Source organism: Eschrichtius robustus, chromosome 9 (genome assembly GCF_028021215.1).
Source record: "Eschrichtius robustus isolate mEscRob2 chromosome 9, mEscRob2.pri, whole genome shotgun sequence".
NCBI lineage: Eukaryota > Metazoa > Chordata > Mammalia > Artiodactyla > Eschrichtiidae > Eschrichtius > Eschrichtius robustus.
Window position 1 is genome coordinate 58,939,830 of NC_090832.1, and position 21,193 is coordinate 58,961,022.

General features: G+C 39.4%; 1 pseudogene; it reads left to right on the top strand.

Annotated features, from left to right (window-relative positions):
• Positions 1–11,141: 11,141 nt before the first annotated feature.
• Positions 11,142–11,336, top strand: LOC137769711 (H/ACA ribonucleoprotein complex subunit 3 pseudogene; annotated as a pseudogene).
• Positions 11,337–21,193: the final 9,857 nt, after the last annotated feature.

Sequence of the window (21,193 nt, forward strand, 5' to 3'; positions counted from 1 at the left end):
AGCTGTGGTGGACATTCAATGAAGCAATGACCGTGGAGCCCTCCATGGACAGCAAGTGCACGATAGAAGTCGGCGTATACTGTTATGGGCCTCTGAGAATACGATCATGCAGTTTTCCACATCTCCTTCATTTGTCATCCAGTCAGCATCCAACTAACATGCGCCCAGTGCCTCCACGGATGATATTAACTCGCTACCGGCAATACAGACAAAACACGTGTGGCCGCAGAGTCAAGAGGTCCGCAGTCAGGGGAAGAGGTGAGGGACAGCCCAGATGCCCTTCTACTCCTCCTCCACTTCCCCCTGTGCTGCCCCTCCTCGGATGCCCACCTCTCGTGGCCTCCCCTTGACTGACCTATCCCCCGATGGATCGGGACTCGCTTTTCTCCTGAACTCCCCGTGTTGATGTGCTCAGCCAGCTTGGCAGCTGCTCCCTCACGTTCTCTAGTGTGTTTATCTGGGCTCTTTCATTAGCAGCAAAGACCCTCATCGCAGGGACCGTTCCCTATCCTTCTGTGCCCTGCAGCCCCGCCCCCAGCACAGTACCTGCACATGATAGAAACAAGATGAGTTTCTGTTGGATGAATGACTACACGCTCCCTCACCAATGATGGTGATGTATTTCAGGTTATTTCATCTTGTTCTACAGTCAATATTATAAAACTTCCTGTGGCTTGTGCTACCCATAATAACATTCTGGATTCTATAAACATTATAGTTGCTTCATGATTTATTTTTTTTAATATTTTATTTACTTATCTATCTATCTATCTATCTATCTATCTATCTATCTATCTATCTATCTATATTTATCATTTTGGCTGCGCCAGGTCTTAGTTGTGGCAGGTGGGATCTTCCTTGCGGCGTGCAGGCTTATTAGTTGTGGCATGCAGGATCTAGTTCCCCAACCAGGGATCGAACCCAGGCCCCCTGCATTGGGAGCCTCGAGTCTAACCCACTGGACCACCAGTGAAGTCCCGCTTCATGTTTTCTTTATGGGGGAAGTGTTGCAACTTGCTTTCAGTCTTCTGATTTTGAGACCTGAAGTCTCATCCGTGTAAATGATGTTCCCCTGTTGCTTGAATACTGAAGGAGATGATGTGTATGTGACACGCTGGGGGCAGTTTCTGGCTTCTGTGGGTATGAGCACCATGCCTCCCACCTCTGCTCCCCTCTCAAATCCACCTTGCCTCCTAATTTGCCCAGGGCCTCTTTCTGCACTTCTGATGTATATTCCATATTTCTAAGTTATATTACATGACTTAGATCCATTTTAAGAATACTTTTCCCAAATCTTACCCTGTCATTGTGTGAGATACTACCACAAATTCAACTTTCGTCTTTTCTTCCCCAAAACCCCCTCTTTCCCCTCAAACTTTCCTCCATCATTCTATACATCTCCCCCGCTCTTGACAGGGTCTTCTTCCAGAATTTATGCTGTTCATGTACTTAAAAAGGCCCTTTGTGTCTTACTGAGGCTGAGGGAAATGTAAATTCCTGAGCTTGTTACATTAGCTGCTTCGCAACTGAGCCCCGAACTACCTTCTCGGTCTTTTCTCCATCTGTTCCCCCAGACACCCTAGGTTTCTGCTGCACTGGGTTTTTCAGTCTTCCTGGAATGCACCATGCCTTTCGCTCTCCTAGTCTTGGCATGGGCTGTTCTCTGTGTGGAATGCTCCACAGCCATTCTTTATTAAGAAAGTTCCTCTTCATCCTTCATGGCACAGAGTTCTCAAGTGATGCCTGAAGTCCAACTCCCTTTGGGAACGTTTTACACTTCCTTTCTGGGCTCTCACTGTACTTGGTTCATACTTCTCTTATCATGTTTATCAAGTGTTCAGTGAGTTGTAGTCATGTTTTTTTAATTACAAAAGCAAAAGGTGAGTTAAGAAAATGGACACAATACAGAAATGTGTACAGTAAGAAAGAGAATGCACACAATTTTTCGATCTTTCTTTTTCATTTAACAATGTATCATGGGCATTCTTCTACGTCAGTTTCTATATATCTCTTGCTCTCTTTAATGTATACTATATTTTATAGTATGGATGTGCCATGGTTTACTTACCTATTCCCCTTTTGATAGATATCTATTTCTTTCCAATTTTTATGTATTGTTTTACATTACATACATACATACATACATACAATAAACATCTTTGCAAATAGATCCTTTTGCATCTGTGACTGAATTTCAGTAGAATAGTTTCCTAGAAGTAAAATTGCTGGGTCGAAGAGTATCTTCAGTTTTGAGAAGGACTACCCAGCTGCCTTCCAAAGACACTGTAAAAGTGGACTCTTCCCCCAGTAGTATATGAGACTATATCCTTGTCCTTTAACAGTTTCCTACCTTGTTTCATGTAGTCTTGTATATTTCTTGACTTTATTCCCAGGTACTCAATAATTTTGTGAACTATTAACATGTGGACCTTTTTCTATAACTTTTTTTTCTAATTTGGAATTGATAGTGTATAGGAAAGTGCTAATTTTTGTGTATATATCTTGTACCACTTATCTTTTATTTACTCGTATGTCTAATAGTATTTAGTTGACCCCTTTGGATTTTCTGTATAAACAATAATATTTCTTTTCTAATATTTGCAATTCTTTCTTTTTATTTCTATATTAATACATTTTTAAACATCAATAACAGATATTTAATTTTATCAAGTGCCTTTTTGGCACGCAAGATGATAGTACATTTCTTTCTAATTTCCTAATTTGAAATATTCTTTCCAAATGTTGAAACATCTTCGCATTCCTGGCCCAAACCTGCTTTAGCGAATTATTCTTTTAATATACTTCTGTTTTCAGTATGCTAATGTTTAACCTTAGACCTTTTCCTCTATTTTTTCAGTTGTAGTCATTTTCTTGTATTTGCCTCTATTTGAATATGGGCTCTTTGAGGACAGGAACCATATATTGTTCAACTGTAAATGCCCCTCATCTCACATAACACCTGGTACATCGTAGATGCTAAAACTATGCCTGTATTTGTGTTCTGAAGTCCTGGATTCAAATCCCAATTCTGCCTCTTACTAATGATGTGGACCAGTTACTTAATATCAGTCTGTTTCACCATTTGCAAAATGTGGTATTACTTCCTTAAAGGGTCTATGTAAAGATTAAACGAAAGAACGTGTGTAAAGTATATATTACAGTGTTTAGAGAATAAAAAGTAATTAGATTTCTCTCCTTTTGTTTTCCCCCTGCTATAGAAAAACAATCTGAATTTATTTGTCATGGGAGGGTTATCAGGGCAATCCAAGAATTTTTAACCGATAAGATTATGGGTGACTCTGAACCTCCACATTCTTACTGCAAAATGAACGGACGGGTGTCAGCCTTTTTCTGATCCCTGTCATCAAATAAACACTCGTTAGGCAGCTCATAATTACAGCTTGAGAAAAACTGAATATCATATAGATGGCAGGAGCCAATTAGTAAAAAATTTACATTGGAATTATAGTTCATCATTTCATGTTTTCTACTTTAACAACATGTGTGCACACTTGCCACACATCTTTTTTTTTGCATCTTTATTGGAGTATAATTGCTTTACAATGTTGTGTTAGTTTCTGCTGTATAACAAAGTGAATCAGCTTTATGTATACATATATCCCCATATCCCCTCCCTCTTGAGCCTCCCTCCCACCCTCCCTATCCCACCCCTCTAGGTGGTCACACAGCACCGAGCTGATCTCCCTGTGCTATGCGGCTGCTTCCCACTAGCTATCTATTTTACATTTGGTAGTGTATATATGTCAGTGCTACTCACTCACTTCGTCCCAGCCTCCCCTTCCCCCCACCCCGTGTCCTCAAGTCTGTTCTCTATGTCTGCGTCTTTATTCCTGCCCTGCCATTAGGTCTATCAGTACCATTTTTCTAGATTCCATATATATGCGTTAGCATACAGTATTTGTTTTTCTCTTTCTGACTTACTTCACTCTGTATGACAGACTCTAGGTCCATCCACCACACTACAAATAACTCAATTTCGTTCCTTTTTGCCACACATCTTTTAAATTTTTTTTTTTTTTTTAGTCTATCCCTGTTAGAACCTGAAAGGATAGAATTGATGCTGACTGATTTAAGTCACCAGTTCAGCAGTAAGCATGGAATTTTGTGATGAGATTGGTCTAATTTGAGGTTTTTATTTCTTCAAAAAGAGAAAAAAAAGTAACTAGACTGTATAAACCTGAAACCTCCTTCCCCCACACTGAAGTATCAATGTTTTCTCATATACAGGAGAATAAATTCGATTGCCTATGCATGAAGTTGAATCAATGCCTCTGGTGTCATTTCGCTGAATGGTTTCAAATAGGAATACAAAGCCCAAATGAAACGAAGATGAGATGGTAGAAATTGTGACAGGGCTATTTTTGAAATGATGCTCTTAGGAAAAGCTGCTGATTGAAATCGATACCTCAAGACCTGGAATTTGAAAAGACCATTTCTGAGACCTGAGAGGGTCACTGAAGAGAAGTGTCAGTTGATGGTATTCAGACCATGCAATTGCTTTCACCAAGGTGCCTCTGTGTTTACTTAAGTGACTTGTGGTAGCTGATAGCTGAGCATACATTGAGAGAGTATCCCTCCATTCAGGCTCAGGGGACGAGGAGACTAGAGAGGACATTGTCTGAGGTCTAAATGGGTAAGTCCTAGTGTGCTATATTGGAAGAAATGAATCGAACTGCATTTTCCTTTTCACTTATCCCCTGGAAAGAAGATTCTGTGAAGGATATGAAGAATATAAACCTTTTAAATATTAAAAAAAAATCAGTGCACCCCAAACATTGCAATATTTATTTCAGACCAAATCCTATCTAATAAATTATAATTGATCAGAAAAAATCATTTGTACAGATCTCTGCTAAGAGTCATTTCCTTTTTGTTAAGTGTGAGATTTGTGTGTGTGTGGTGATGGCCTGGGGTGTGGCGTAACACAGAGGCTGTTCACACAATTCAAATTGCTTTATATAGATGTTACCAGATTGCTTAATTACACTACGATTTGAGATGATGATGTGGGGAGAAATGTAGTTTAATGAAGCTATTAACCTTTTAGGTTTTTTTATTTTTATTTTTTTTTAATAGCATTAGCTTTTAAAATTTAAATTACAGGGAAATCTGATTTGCCTTTTTTTGTATGTCAAAGTGAGTAAATCACATTTTAGTGCCTCTAGCACATGGGGTGTATCTTAATTATTAATTTTGTTCACTAAATTGGAGATTGTTCGTTTGAATGAAACTGAACATTTCAAGTACTCTGAACCCAGCTCTCCACTTTCCCATCAACTCATGGGACTGTCCCAGATTCATGTGCGCATCACAGGTGCAGGTGACCATCACAGGCATGGGAGTAACAATCCTCACCCCCCCAGCCAGACTCTGTCACACAGCTGCAGAGCTGGACACACTCTTCAGAACCATAAACATGGCCAAACTGGATGTAAATTAAGCTTTGGAATCTGAATCAATGTTTTAAAATGTCAGAAGAACAGTTTGGAATGCCACACTGCCCCGTCAGCTGCCTTGGTTTTGTAAGAACATGTTTAAAAGGGGGAGCCTATTGTTGCCGCCCCTGTTCTGAGAAACTCTCCCAGTGGACAAGCTCTGAACACCGTGGCAGGATGTGAGGTAAGGTGGGGCTGGCTGGCTGGGAGCATTAGGAGGAAAACCAGCCTCAGAGGTTGTAGGTGTCCAACTGTGTCCTGGGGACTAACACATCTGACCTGGAATCAGAGCCTGATTCTTGGACATTTACATTACATGGTTACTATAGCTACTGAAACTCTGCCTACAAGACCCACCAATGTAAGTTTGTCTACTAGGTCCTTTTGAAGAAAAAAAAAAAAAAAAAGAGTTGATGAGATAGGTTAAGCCTAACTGGAGAAATTTTCTGCCATTTCTGGCAGAAAACTCATAAAACCAAGCGTTTTAAGAACTCATAAAACCAAACATTTTAAATGTGACCTCAAAGCCAAAATCTTGCTAATCTGCATTCTATTATACCAGCAATATGACCTTGAGCAAAGAACTTGATCTCTCTAAGTCTCAGTATCTTTGACCATAAAATGGGGATAAGAAGAGTCCCTATTTTATAGGATTGATGGAAGGATTAAAAGAGTAATGTCTTCAAAGCATAGACGCATCATACCTAGGACGTAACTAGCTCAGAACTCAAATATTATTTGTTATGATTAGTACTATGATTATTATAATCATTATTGTTTTGATATTGTTCTTTGAGCTAAATTCTGTAATTTTTGTTTCTAGGATTAAACAGAAATCAGAATTAATATTTATGGATTTTTTTATTCAGGGATTCTTTTCCAAAGGATGTTGCATCTCATCAAAAGCATTCTTCATAAAAAGAAAAAAAAAAACTGTTGGAATGTATGTGATAGTTTTATGTTTATTGCAGTTATTTAGTGGAATTCCAATATTATTCAGCATGTTTTATGCTTACAGAATTATTTAGGGTATAATCAAGAATACCATAATACTGTCTTCATACATGGGCACTGTTTTAAAAACTAGGCATAATTAGCAGGAAGATATTCATAGTGTAGGTCTGACATTATTATGACTTCAATATAAATTCCACGAGGTGGAGAAGACCAAGAAAGAAGGCTACAGATTTATCATGGTATGATGCATTTGCAATATGGATTGTACTTATCTTTTTATTTGCCACAGACAATGTAAATTAGGAACATCTGAACGAAGATTCAAATAACTTAGCATCTGTAGCCCACTATAAAATATGCTGTTCCGATGCCTAGAGTAGAAACAGAAATTTACTGTTTTCTTACTCTACTGATATGATGATTTGGTTTTGGGTCCCAGAGGTAGCCTCCTACCAGTGATGAACAGGGAGCCATCCTGAAGGAAAGGTAGGGAAATGGCAGTGGATCACTTATCATTATTTCCTCCTCTTCTCTCTTTAGTGTTTTAAAGAAATTTTGCTCTTTGGTCAAGATGCTATAGATGAATAAAACCCTTTGAGGGGGTGAAGTTTGGGGTAACAATGTCTTTAACCCATTTTCCATCTCAATGTTATTTATTCTATTGGTAAAATTATAAGATTTAAGAAAGGTAAATGAGCTATTGAACATTTAAGTTCATATAAATACGTGCGAATTTGGGGGTGGTCTTAATGGCTCTAAATATTTCTGGTTGGATAACTTTCCCCGCATGTATGAAGAACTCCATGGTGTTCAGGGCATGAAATTAATCACGAGGGCAATAGACAAAGGGCAGAGGGCCTGCCACAAGCTGGGACCTCATCATGGGATTTTCATGTTTGCTCTTCCCCCAAACCTTATTATCCTCATTTAACAGATGAGGAACCTGAGGCTCCGAGATTTCTCTATGAATACGCTAGGTCACTTGAGTCACAAGTCAGACTTTACAAAGCTTTCGTTTTGTAAAAAATAAAATATCATAATTTGGTGGAGGGTAAAGCTGTGGACATATAGCAGAGTAGTGGGCCTTTGCCCCTTGAATGCACTGGGAAATCCTAGACTGCTGTGAGCCTGGGAGCAAATCTTAGCTGTGAAACTGCCATGATGAGGACACGGGTGGCCAGAGAGTTTTGAGGGAGAGAGTAGAGGCAGGAGAGAGAACAAGAAGGGGTTGTGTCTCATCGTGGCGCTTAACTCTGCTCAGCTTTCGGGCATGACAATGAGGAAGAGCAAGGGAAGATGTGTGTCCTTCATTCACTCTGAATGGCTGGGTGCGTTTTTTTTAAATTAATTTTTATTGGAGTATAGTTGCTTTACAATGTTGTGTTAGTTTCTGCTGTACAGCAAAGTGAACCAGCTATACGTATACATATATCCCCTCTTTTTTGGGTTTCCTTCCCATTTAGGTCACCACAGAGAACGGAGTAGAGTTCCCTGTGCTATACAGTAGGTTCTCATTAGTTATTTGTTTTATACATAGTAGTGTATATATGTCAATCCCAATCTCCCAATTCATCCCACCTTCCCTTCCCCACCTTGGCATCCATATGTTTGTTCTCTACCCCTGTGTCTCTATTTCTGCTTTGCAAATAAGTTCATCTGTATCATTTTTCTGGATTCCACATATAAGCAATATCATACTATAGTTGTTTTTCTCTTTCTGACTTACTTCACTCTGTATGACAGTCTCTAAGTCCATCCACGTACCTGCAAATGGCACAATTTCATTACTTTTTATGGCTGAGTAATATTCCATTGTATATATTTGCCACATCTTCTTTATCCATTGATCTGTTGGTGGACATTTAGGTTGCTTCCGTGTCCTGGCTATTGTAAATAGTGCTGCAATGAACATTGGGGTGCATGTATCTTTTTGAATTATGGCTGGGTGCATTTTTGAAGGGTTCTCAAGTTTTCTCATTAGACAATAATTTGGAAAGTTTGTGTAAAAGTGGCAGACTCTCTGAGAGGGCTCCTCAGTCTTGTCTAACCTGCAGTCTAACTGAGGCGTTTTTCCCACTGGGGATAAGAGGGGCTTCTCTGTGTGGTACCCATTTAGCAACAAACAACAGCTGGGTAGTTTTGATCCAGTTATAGCTACTAATTTGCAGGTTGTTCTAAGCAGATCTGAGCTATCCCACAACTTTCTCTGAGCTGTGTGCCTTGAGTTCAGAAAGTGGAAACATGATGTGCCTCTGCCTCCCAGGCTACCATGAGAGCCTCAGCTTAATGCGGAACTGATTTCATTCTTTGAGCAGTAATAGCACAGCAAGCACTTCAAAAAGACCAATCCATCTCCTCTCCATAAAACGTTAATACCCTTCACTGTACCAAAAAAAAACCTCCCAAAACAAAACAAAACAAAAAACCCAACAGGCTTTCACCCTTTGCATGGCAAACACCAACTGAAAAAAGCAAACAGGACCAAGAACATTTGAATGTCTTCTTTTGCAATCCATCCGTTATCCATTATCCCATATTGTAAAAATTGGAGAAGATACATCCTCTCTGTGGCTTGCTGTAAGCTTGAGCTTTGCTTATTCATGGGGAGGGGAGAGGGACAGCATCCTCTGTGGAATAGCCCCCAGCCCTCTCCAGGAGGCTGGCTGTGTGGAGCTCCTGCTCCTAGGTGTTGGCTTGTGCGACTTCACATCAAAGCCACCTTCCTCAATCGGAATTGGGACCAGGGATCTGGGCAAGGAAATTCAGTCCTCAAGATGCACAGGAACATGAACTACTGAAGAACCTGTGGCTCTGTCATCCTGGCCCACCTAAACCACGTTGGGCGATAACACCATGGACTTCTTGGTTTCTCTTTGCCCTCATCAAATTTCCATACTGTCCAGAGTCAGTCTGATGCTTGGAGCACTCAGTCACTTTCAGGGAGAGGTGTTTTTGGTGGAGAGTGGGGACAGGAGGAAACTAGTAAACAGTTTCCTTAGTTGCATCACGTTTCCACCTATATTCAGGACTAGGGATCAGCCATTGGCTTGGAATACCAAGTAGTTATTTTTCTACACAGAAATGGCATGAGAAATATTTAACACATTGCATCGAGTATCAGTTTTAGAGAGTTTGTCACCCCTTAGTTTTTAATGACCGGTTGTGGTTAAAAACTTGGACTCTGGACCAAGATTCTCTATTCAAATTCTAGCTTTGCCCCAAACCAGCACCATCACCTTAGACAAGTTACTTAACTTCTCCTGGTCTCCATTTTCCCATCTGTAAAATGGGGTTAGTAATAGAAACTACCTCAAAGTATCCAGACCACCATCTGGTAAATACTCAGAATATGTTAGTTGGTGTTGTCTTATCACAGGTATTAGGAAGGTAATTCAGTTTTATTTTGTGATTCCATTTTGTCAACATTATATAGGTAGCTTATTCTTCTTGCTGGAAAGTGATTGAAACAAACTCTCCTAGACTCAAAAGGTAAAATTTTTTACAAAAACCAACTAGTGCTTTTTGAAGGGATTTTTTCCCCCATTGATAACGATAGCATCTATAAAATAAACTTAATTCCTGACACATTTCTGAGTTAACTCTTATAGGGTATCATCATGGAAGAAATAAATATGCTGGTGTATTTCAATGGCTTGACAGATAAAAGTCACCTTTAGATTTGAATCACATAATATTTTCTTTCTATTTAACAGGTCTATGTTTGTGAAGGTTGGTTGGTATATTACTCTTTGAAATGATCTCTCTATTTCATTGGTTTTCTAGGACCTTCTGCAAAAGAAAGTGGAATTCTAGATCATTTTAAAATGAGAGCTATGAGACAGAGAAACTGAGGAAGATCATGTTCTTGATGGATAATACAACCGTGTTATCAGGTCACATAAAATACCTTCGCACTATTACTATTTTCCACTCTGAGGACTCTCAGAAAAATAACTAAGAGAAGCTGAGATGAGGACTAGGAGAAATAAGGAGCAGGATTATTACAAAATATGGAATTTAATGTTGCTTTAGGGCTTTGGTTTTATCCTTTTATTGCAAAGGATATTCTGTTTTTCTCATAGTCAAGTAAAGGGACAGCACGAAACATATACATAGGTTTTGAAAGGTCTGTGGAAAGGATGTTGTACGGTCTCACACAGGCTATTTGGTGTACCATGTGCCTAAGATTTGTAAATTCATATACAACAATTAATGAAATAACTAAAACTTTTTGAGCACCTACTATGGGCCAAGCCATTTAGTGCTCGTAAAATATCACATCATAAATATGCCATTGTTTTGATAGACTGTAAAGACATTGCTTTCTCTTTTCATCTTTACATCTCAAGTAACCTGCCTATGAATGCCCTTTGTGCCAAGGATGACTAGTAAGAAGGAGGATGTCTTCTCAGAACCTTGCTCCCCTCTCTTCTGGGCATGCTGCTAGATTACATCCTCCAGTCTCTTTGCATCTAGGTGGGGCCATAAGATTAAATGCTGGCCAAGAAAAAGTGGCGGAAGTGATGCAGGCTACTTCTGCACTCTCTTGAGCTTCCTTTCTGTAGGCTGGATGGAGAAGATCCAGGGATGGATTCCAAGGCCATAGAATATGGAGAAGGTACTAGACAGGAGGAGTCTGGGTCCCACACTGGTGAGCAGAACTACCCTTACATTGGTCAGTTAGAGGCAGCTGTGGGCGGAATTGGAACCTCTGACTTCGGTGTGGTCATGTTTTTCCAGTATTACCTCAAAGAGCAGGGGGACCGGGTCTATAAGGTGAAGAAACTTGACCCTATGGGACAACAGACCTGCTCCACCCATCCCGTTCACTTCTCCCCAGATGACAAATATTCTCGACACCAAATCACCATCAATAAACGCTTCAAGGTGCTCATGACCCAGCAACCGCGCCCCATTCTCTGAGGATGTCTTAAAATTTCATGTCTCTTTTGCTGCCTTCTAGCCCTTAAGAGACTTTCTGAAACCAAGCTCTTCAATCTGTGGGCCCTGAAGCCTTCCTACGACCCTTGCTCTTTGGAATCCGGTCTCATCATTGCCTTTGATCATGCTTGTTGTGAGGCAATCGTAATAGCATCCTGTTTAAAGGGAAGAAGTTTAAATCTTCTTTTCATACTTTGAATCACTGCCAGGTTATTAAAATGATTTGAAAGAATAAAAGTACTACCCTTACACCTCATCCTGTAACGTGAACAGAAAACACTCTTGTTGAACTAAGCTCACTGAAATTTTGGAGTTGTTTGTTATACAAGCTAACATTGCTTACCCTGACTAAAACAGTATGAATGTTTCTTTACTAACATAGAAATGACTCAAAATAGTAAGAGTAGCTAACATCTGTTCAATATTAACTAAATGCAAGGACTGAAGCTTAGAGAGGATAAGTTACTAGACCAAGGTCATGAGCTAATGAGTGACAGAACCAGCATTGAAAGCAGGGCAGAATGACCTTGAAGTCATGCACTTAACCATTTTGTTTTGATATTTTCCTATGAAATATAACATTTATTATAACTGTTTTTGTATTATAGAAGTAAATCATGGGGTGAAGTTTGCTTCAACTGTTTTTGCTCTAATCATCATAAAATAATCTTGTGATAAGTAGCTATAAGTAACTATAATTTTCATAGCTGAAAATCTCTGTCCTTAGGTCACCGGGTACTCATTTCAGCACTTGAAACAATGTAAATAGATAGGTATCATCTTTACGGTTTTCTTCCCCAGCTGGGCCAGGATACTTCAACTGAGACATAACACAACAGGTCCACCCACTTTTCTGTTTTTGATTTGGCAGGATTACTTTTTATTCCCATTAGTTCCACATCACCCATGTTACTCTGTGCATTCCAACGGTCAAAGGAGTATGGCCTGTGAGTCCCAATGGCCACAATCCTAGTGGTGATGGTGGAGGTGGTCCGTGTGAGTTTGGGTGGGCGGGGGCTAGGAGAAATGCCAGATAAGTGGCAAGATGGGTCTGGTAACCCACTACATTTTTGTTTCATGGGAATCCATTCTTTGTATTTCTTGTTTGCTGGAGCATCCTGAAGAACATTATTTTTCTATCTCCTAAGTAAAATGTACACACTCAAACTTCATTGACCTTAAGGAATTTTAAGTATGACTATATGGGTTCCCTGTAGAAGAACCACTTTTAAAGTGTAAAAAAAAAAAAAAAAAAAAAAAAGGTTTTTTTTTAAACCTAAATTAGAAACAAAAAGATCTGAAAACTCTGGAACCTATACGTATAGAAATAGTTTTTTGGGGGCCATATGGTCCTCTTTGTAATACAAATGTGTCGAAAGAGCAAATATCTGCAAAAATCAACTACAAAGAATACCATGCGAGTTAATGCATATCAAGCCATTCAGTCACGAAAAAAATTTGGAGTAACCAGCAGTGGGTCCGTCCAGACTCACTCTCTGCAGTGGTGATAAAATCCCAGATGCTGTGCCAGCCGCGTGTGGAGGCTCCAGGTCGGAGGCACCCCTGGGATGTGTGTGCCTGGGGAGAGAGCAAGACCAGCTCAGCCTCGTCATTTGAAAGCTTTGAACAGTCTGTTTGGAATGCTAATGGGTTGTGCTTTCTGCTGGTAGAGAAGGATGATTTTTTCTGCAAAGCATTAAATCATCCCCCACCCCCAGGTCTTTCCAGTAGTAGTGCTATCAAATTCTATCAAACAACTCTCTCTGAACTGATTTTTACATTCAACTTCGGAGAAGATACGCCGCAATCCAGAGGGACATAAGAAAGGCGGAATAAGGAAAGCAGGCCAAGTGAAAAAGGGGTAAAATGGGAAGGTCCTCAAAGGGTTCCTGGAGAAGAGGAAGGGGGAGAGAGGGGTGAGCGGGGGAGGGAATGTGGACCTAGTTACTGTGCACATTGTCTGTACAAGGCTGAAACCCGGAGCTCCTGAACACGTAATGGACCTTTGCCTAATCATATGGCAATGTCAATATTAGATGTGGTTTTGACTCCAGTTATAATATATTAATTTACAGAGAGGACACATCGCAAACAGGGAGAGCTGGTTTGTTTTTTGTTTTTTTTAGCTTTTTTTTTTTTAACATCTTTATTGGAGTATAATTGCTTAGAGTCTGTCATACAGAATGAAGTAAGTCAGAAAGAAAAAAACAAATACAGTATGCTAACACATATATATGGAATCTAAGGAAAAAAAAAAAGGTCATGAAGAACCTAGTGGTAAGACGGGAATAAAGACATAGACCTACTGGAGAATGGAGAGCTGGTTTTTAATCTGACAGACCGTCGAAGGGAATTGTGTTAACTAGCAGTTTCACACATCTTTAGCTGAATGATAAATGGTGGTAAATGATGTTGTGCCTGAAGCAGAATGAGATCCTCCAGGACCTCCCACACCACTGAGGGGCAGATAAGTTTATTCATGTAACGCAGTGAGCGTAACGTTTTGCGTTCCTATATTTGGAAACTAATGACCCATATGTATAACGTCTATATGGTAACTGGACTTAATTTTATTAACCGGGACATTTCATTTCTAATAAGGATGTGAATAGTTTATACTCAATGAACTCTGAGTTTCTCTAATTCATATTCCTTCTCGTCTTGAAGTGGAGCTTTTCAGGGTACTTAGCTGTGGTCTCTGGGGTTGAAGCTGAGGTTCATTTGCTGGGGACCAGAGAGGAAAATTGCATTTAAGGCTTCCCACGGTGCACTGTGCATCCTCATATTCCAGTCAGGCTCTTTCCTTAGGAAGCCTGTGGTAATCATATTCAGGTTTCTGCTCTTACCTGATGTGCTCCTGTTCAGTCCTACGGAACTCGCCTTGAATTTGTTTCCAACTTTAGTTTCTCTTAATCGTGCAACTTTTTTGCCCCCGCCCCAGCCGTTGAAACTTTCGTTGCCTTCATGGTTCCATCAACAGGACTGTCGAGTTAAGAGCAAACTCACCTCTTTGAAAATTATTGTATTGATTGACAACATCGGCCTTGCTTGAGAACAACATAAGGCCAACGGTAAGCGAGCACACCCAGGTCACCTGGCAGTGTGTCCAGAGGTTGCAACCATGACTATGAAAAACAGGGAGAACTTTCCTCGTACCCCTCTCTCCTTTCCAACTGAAGCTAGAAGAAAACTGACAATCGAGTATCTCCTAACTGCTGATTCCTAAAAGGCGGGTACCATACCAGACCTGACTGGTGTACAGAACAATTCTCAACCATATGCCCCTGGTTTGGAAAATCTCTGGCTCCTACAGTGTCTATCAGACTTGGCACCAAGCTGCTATCACACAACTGAAACATTTTATTTTTCATGACAATTTTATATCACTTCCAGACTTTAAAACTTTTTCCATTTTATTGAAAACTCTTGGTTTACTTGTTGGCAGATCAAACGCTGTTCTTAAGTGCACATATTTAAAAATTAACTGTCCTTTAACTCCAGCGAACAAACCTGGTTAGAAAGCTTTTTTACCCCAACACGAACTCCTTTAATTTCTTCCTCAATTCCTATGAACTAAGGAAATAATTTAATTCCCGGGACCTGTGGATTGAGTGTCTCTCTACATATGGTATACAGGATGTGTGCCTGACTGCCTTCTGAGGCAATAATTTTTAGTCTTGGTTGCTAGTAAATTTTGTGTGATCCCTAGCCTTTGTTAGCACACTGATTTAAATTGCATTTTTAAATTGGAATATATTTATTTTATCTCATGAGAAAGGTGGGTCATATCTAGACTACCGTCGAGGTGGTGCTGGGTCACTTGGGTCTGGGCACACCAGTTTCCCTCTCTCCTGGACTCTGGATTGGACAGACTGACTACTCTGAGGGTGCACCGTGACGCCTTTGGTTGAAAAGCTGGCTCTGCCATTTACTAGCTCTGTGACCTTTGAAAATTTACTTAACCTTTCTGAGCCTCAGTTTCATATCATAGTTTGTAAAGTGAGGATGAAACTAGTACCGAATTGTAGGGTTGTCCAGACTATTAATTGAATTATTTCACTTAAAAAACCTAGAATAGTGTCTCAGAAAATGTTAACAATTATTAAGTGGGACCATATCTAAAAGATCGTCTTCAAGGTGTTGTCCTTATTAAAAAATTAGTTCTTGTAGTCAGACAAGAGGGGAAAAGGACTCTCATTACATCGCCTCCTCTGAAGTGAGATTCTGATATTCTATAAACCACTGCAGTTCTGCTCTATTAATTTGCTCCTTGGGCCTTTCCATTATTAGTGTTAGTTTTGGCATTTTCCAATCTTCCTATATCTGTGGGACTGTAAAGCCTGTCTGTTTTCTCAGGACACAAATTGCTACACCATAGTCACAGTATCAGCAGTGGATACTTTTTTTTTTTTTTTTTTTTTTTTAGCAGTGGATACTTTTGAAGAGTCCTCTTAACCCCTGTGCTATCTATGGCTCCCTGGGAACTGCCTCTCAGCTCCACAAGGTGGGTGCTTGGCAGTCCCATATTTATATGCTGTTACCTGTCTCTTTAGTCACGGCTGTCAGGATACCTGTCCTGAAATGAACCAATCACATTCTTTCTCCCAATAATTTGGCTTTGGGACTGAGACCTCTAGTTGCTGCATGTGGCTGGTACTGTCATATGGAAATCTGGAAGCTGTAGGGCTGTCATGTTGGGCCATTGGTGCAGAGAAGTACAGAAAGCCTGTCTGCAGCCAGAGAAAAGAATGGAGCAGATGAGAGAAGCCAAGATATGATTCAGAGAGATTTAAAGGGAGCTGACCTATAGGATTCCTGGGGGCTTGGCAGACCCAGCTGCATTCTTGCCCTTCAATTTCATGAAGAATTCTCTGCCTACATAATTCTCTGTTTTTACTTAAGGTACCTGAGTAGCAACCTTAAAGACTCTTGGTTCCGTGATGATTTGACATGAAGTTCATAAGTCCATTGCCATCCACCCGCGGGCCCCCATCACTCACCTATGACCTCTGTCGTTCTATTGCTATTTGTTTTTTGTGCAGCAGAACTTGGTATCCATGTGTTTTTCAAACAGTTAATTTTTTTTAAGCTCTTGGAACACAGAACATTTCTGGTTTAGTTATGTAAATTTGGAACAGTCTAATTTTATAATTGTGCTGAAAGTTTGACATGATTGTTAATTAAATCCATTTATTTCTAACCCAGTTTTAATTTTAAAGGTGCCTAAAGAATATTTGTAATAGTTAATGCTAACTCGTGTTTAAGAAAGAAACTGTGTAATGCTTCCGGTATCAGTGGAAGTTGAGTCTCAGAGCAGAAACATCCCCATTTTGGTCCAGCCCAGGACTTGGTGCCGGAGGGTGGCCCTCAGCAGAGCTTCCCAAAGTGTATTCCTTGTTTTCAGTTATGTTAACGAGAGTAATGAATTAAGGGGTTCCACGTACACATATGCTGTGAAATACTGAAATTTAAACACAGTTCAGTTCCTTATTAAAGGTTTATGAAAAGATTTTATACAATGCTACCCATTGTGATTCTCCAATTGGTGTATAGTTGCAGTCATTCTTAAAGTATTTGACCATGGAATCCTTCTTCTGTAGAGAACATCTTTTGAGACAAGTGTTCCATGGAACATATTTTGGATGTATTGTCCTAAGGGAAGTATTTGGGGAAAGTTGGTGTTGCCTGGCATGGTGTGGCTTGCCCTGCTTTCTTATTGCTTACATACAGTTCTTTCATTTATAAACGATGGCCAAATCCCTTTGGAAATATAGGGTTTTTTTTTTTTTTAACAATACCAGATTTTAGGTGACATTGGCACAAATGAAAAAACAGTACGAATGGCACATAGACTATCCCGATTATATTACAAAACCCTTGAAGTGAAGTGTCTTATTCATCTTGGGATCTCTCTGACAGGGCCAGTTCATGCCAATCATATTGGTTGAATTGAATTACTAATTTGCTGAAGAGATAGAATTCAATGTTATTTTTTCAACAGTTAGGAAACTGCACATCTCTTTTTCCACAATAGCCTCCTTTAAAACATTTATTTTAATGTATCAATGTTATAACTGAACTGGCTACCTCACGTGGCACCATTTTAACTCTTGGGGATAAATTGCCAGCAAGTGCTTTACTCTTTTACAAGTTTCTTTCAAATTTAGTGAAATATCTGTTGTACTTTTGCTAAAGGAAAGAATGGTAAATCTTTATTAGTTGGGGAAATCAAAATTTTGTTCAGGCCTTAAGTAACAGATCATCAGTATGATAATTTAATAAAAGTATAAGAGAATGTGATGGAGAACAGTTCACTGTAAGATTCTGTTGTTCTTATATCATTAATGGAATTGACTCTGGCAGTATGAAAACAAGCTGGGCAAAGCTAAGATGCTTTAGATTACATGACTATTCATACTTATAATGCATATAACATACGCACTGCATTTTAATTTATGAGCTTAAGGGAACAGTGATTAAGTAGGAGAGAGAAGAGCTTTTTAAACACCTCCTGGGGAGTGATTTCTATTCTTTGCTGTCACATCTCCAATTATTCTTTCTCTTCAAATACTTATTCTCTTTCTTTGAGTTTTCCTGGTACAGGTGGCTGCCATTTGTAGAGCTATCAATTTTGCTGCCCCCTTTTAAGGCCCCTTTTAAGGCTGCCCCCTTTTATTATTTATGCCAGTTCCTGCTTATCCTTCTTTTGATTCGTTTAGACAAGAACAGCTACAAAACATTTTAAACAGCTTGAGAAAAAGGTTAACTTTAGGGATCACATGTTATCATGCATAGCCTGCAAATAAAATGTTTAATCTGCTCCAGCACAACTCTCAGGGATTGTGACTTTAACATGCTTTTAATTTGAGCCACTCTTTTAGACGCCAGAAATGTGGGGATCAACGCCATCCTAGCAGTGTAATGCCAGCAAAGCTATTCCATGTAGTGGCCGAAAACGTAAGCTCTGTTGGAGAAAAGTTTTTTTGCCTTTGAAAGACTGTGAAACTCGTGTCATCCGGAAGAGTTGCTTTCCTTCTGTTAATTGCTGCTGTATATTTCACTCTTCCAAATCATTTGGTTTAAAGTTTGTTATGTTAGAATTAATGGCAGGTTTTGTAGTCTGTTAAACCATAAATTACCACTCCTTGTCTTGGTACTGAAAGAGATTACTTAGCCATTCACAATTTTCCATGGGATGTTCTCCAGATGTGTGCCATCTGAAGTCTCCTGACGCCTCACTCCAGTGGACTAAGCTGGCCTCTTGTTGAGGAAACAAAGAACTGGAAAATATATACATCAATGTTAAAACATGCAGGTCCTCAGACAATGTTAAGATGCCTTCACACTTTCACTGAGTCCATTTGCGTTTCCTAACAATGCCCCTACTGTGGTGGGCAAGTGCCACGGCTGTACTTACTCTCCTTTATGTATAATTTTATGCTAATCCCTGAATTGTTCAAGGAGCCTTTAACAGTCAGCTGCCTTTCGCTGTCTTTTGAGGTATCAAATGATGTTACAACTTGGAAATCCCATAGACGTGGGCAATTGTGTCTTTAAACAATTCTGGCCCATTGGGTTTTCTAATATATTATGTGTTAAGGGCATGGTTCTCTCCAGTCCATCCTGAAATGCTGCGGGGGATTCTCTATTTCAAAGTGGCCCAAAGGAGATAGCCATTAAGACAACGTTACCTCTAATCCAATTTCCCATAATCTCAAACGTTATGCAAAAGCAAATGTTGAACCTGTCGCTGAAGCCAGTCTTTTGAATACCAAACCAAGACCCATAATGTATTATCTTAACTATTTTGGGGAGAAGCTGATTGTTTGCAAAATATCTTTGGGTTGCCATTAGTTAGCGTTTAATCCTTTAGAAATATTCAGCACGCAGGCCTATTCAAGCCAGCGAGTCTGGGCTCCTCCAGCCCTTCGGTGCGGCCTGTGCGATTGCTTGTGTACTTAGCCCCCACTTATTTTGTTCAGGTTCACGATCAGGCGAGACAGCGCTGTCAATTCAAAAAGACATTCTTTTTTCAAACTATTGATCTCCGTTGCTCTTGCAAATCCTTTAGTATTGGCTCTCCGGATTACTATAATGCTATAATCATTCTGTTAAGGATTCAGATTTGTGGTGGGCTAAAAGATGGGAACATCAAAAGGACTGAAATGCCCTTGAAGCAATCAATTTTTGTTCATCAAATACAAATGCTGAGAGGCTGCTTTTGGCTAATAATTTATAACTGAATTAATGACACATGGCTTCCTTCGGTCTTTTTTCCTTGAATTATTCCCTACACCCCCCTACCTCTTAAATGATCTGATTTTATATTCTGGCAAGTGAATTTGAATTGCATCGTGTTCTAAACAAGAAGAATGCTTTGGGAAGTAAAAAGCTTGCTTCACTTGCTTTCAAACTGCTAAGGCAGTAGAAATTTTTTCTCTTTCTTTGGGCTGTAAAAGAATGTAAATCCGAACACGGTATCTATTCTACTTCCTCTGGTAGATAAACATGCATGTGTGGTTTATGTGTGGGTAACATCCTGGCAGAAGCCTCGATCAGCAAAATAATTTCTGTTAAAATCACAAATGGCCTGCTGTGTCTCAATCACTTTTATACAAAACAGTTCCAACAAACAAAAGTTTATTAATAATAAGATAATGATGTTATAGGACAGGATTTTTCTTTTGTATCGATAAATATCTTACAGATCTCTGTTAACATAATGATTAAAACCACTAAACATTTTAAAACTTCTGAAGGCATTAAGTTATTTTCAATTGCATTCCTCACTTTTTTATTTTTCAAAGTGAGAATGCTGATGTTTATATTTTGGACAGTGAGGAGATCTTGCGATGGGAGCCCTGGATGTCTGTACACTTCTCATGTGTCCAGTGAGCTTCACAATGAATCATGAAGACACCTAAGAAGAAAGTTCTAAATGTGATGTGAGCCCAGTTGAACAGCAGAATGTAGAAGAGCCGCAGAAACCCAACAAAACTTTTAAATTTGGTCTCCACCCAGGTAGAAATTTTGATTACTTAGCTAGAAACAGTTGAAAATTTCCTTTACTCAGTCACCTATAAGACAGTAAAAGTTAATAGTGTGGAAAAAATGGGGGAGGAGTAAAATGGTTGAGAAAAAACATGTTTCTTGAATATATTAGAAGCATTTATGTACCTGTAAAAGCAGAATCCCTAATCATGTGCAATATCTGTCTAATTTTGTTAACAATTCATTTTGTAAGCTCAGTTTGAGTTACTATCACATTCGAAAATAATGCAACCTTTTTTTTTTTGTCTGCAATGAAGACGTTTACTAACTCACAACATCTCTTACCCCATTTCATTCCCGTTTTGGTTCAAATAACTGGCAACAAATACATCATGAATGCCTCCTCTACCATCTCTGAGGGGCCAGTGCCCAGCATCGAGCCTGGCATATGGTACACACTCAGAAAACATGTGTTGAAAGAATGAAAGCCATATTTTGTGTATGTTTTTGGTGTAAATTAAAACATTGCAAGATTTTGAGTCAAATTCATATTTTAGACTTCTCGGTCAATACAGATTCAAGAAGAGAATCATCTCTAAATGTTCTGAAAATGTTGTTCTTATAAGAGGAGGTGAAAATGCATAGAAATACAGTTATATCACCTTATCTTTGGGTGAGAAGGAAAGTGAAAGCTGGGGAGCGTCCTCTGGAACACTGTGTATATGTGTGGGACCCCAAGTAATGCTTTTCAGACCTTAATAAAAATCATTTTGCATGTGGATAGCATTTTTAACTTTCCAAAGTTTGTGACCCTGTGTTAACTTCTATTCTCACAGCAACCTGTGAGG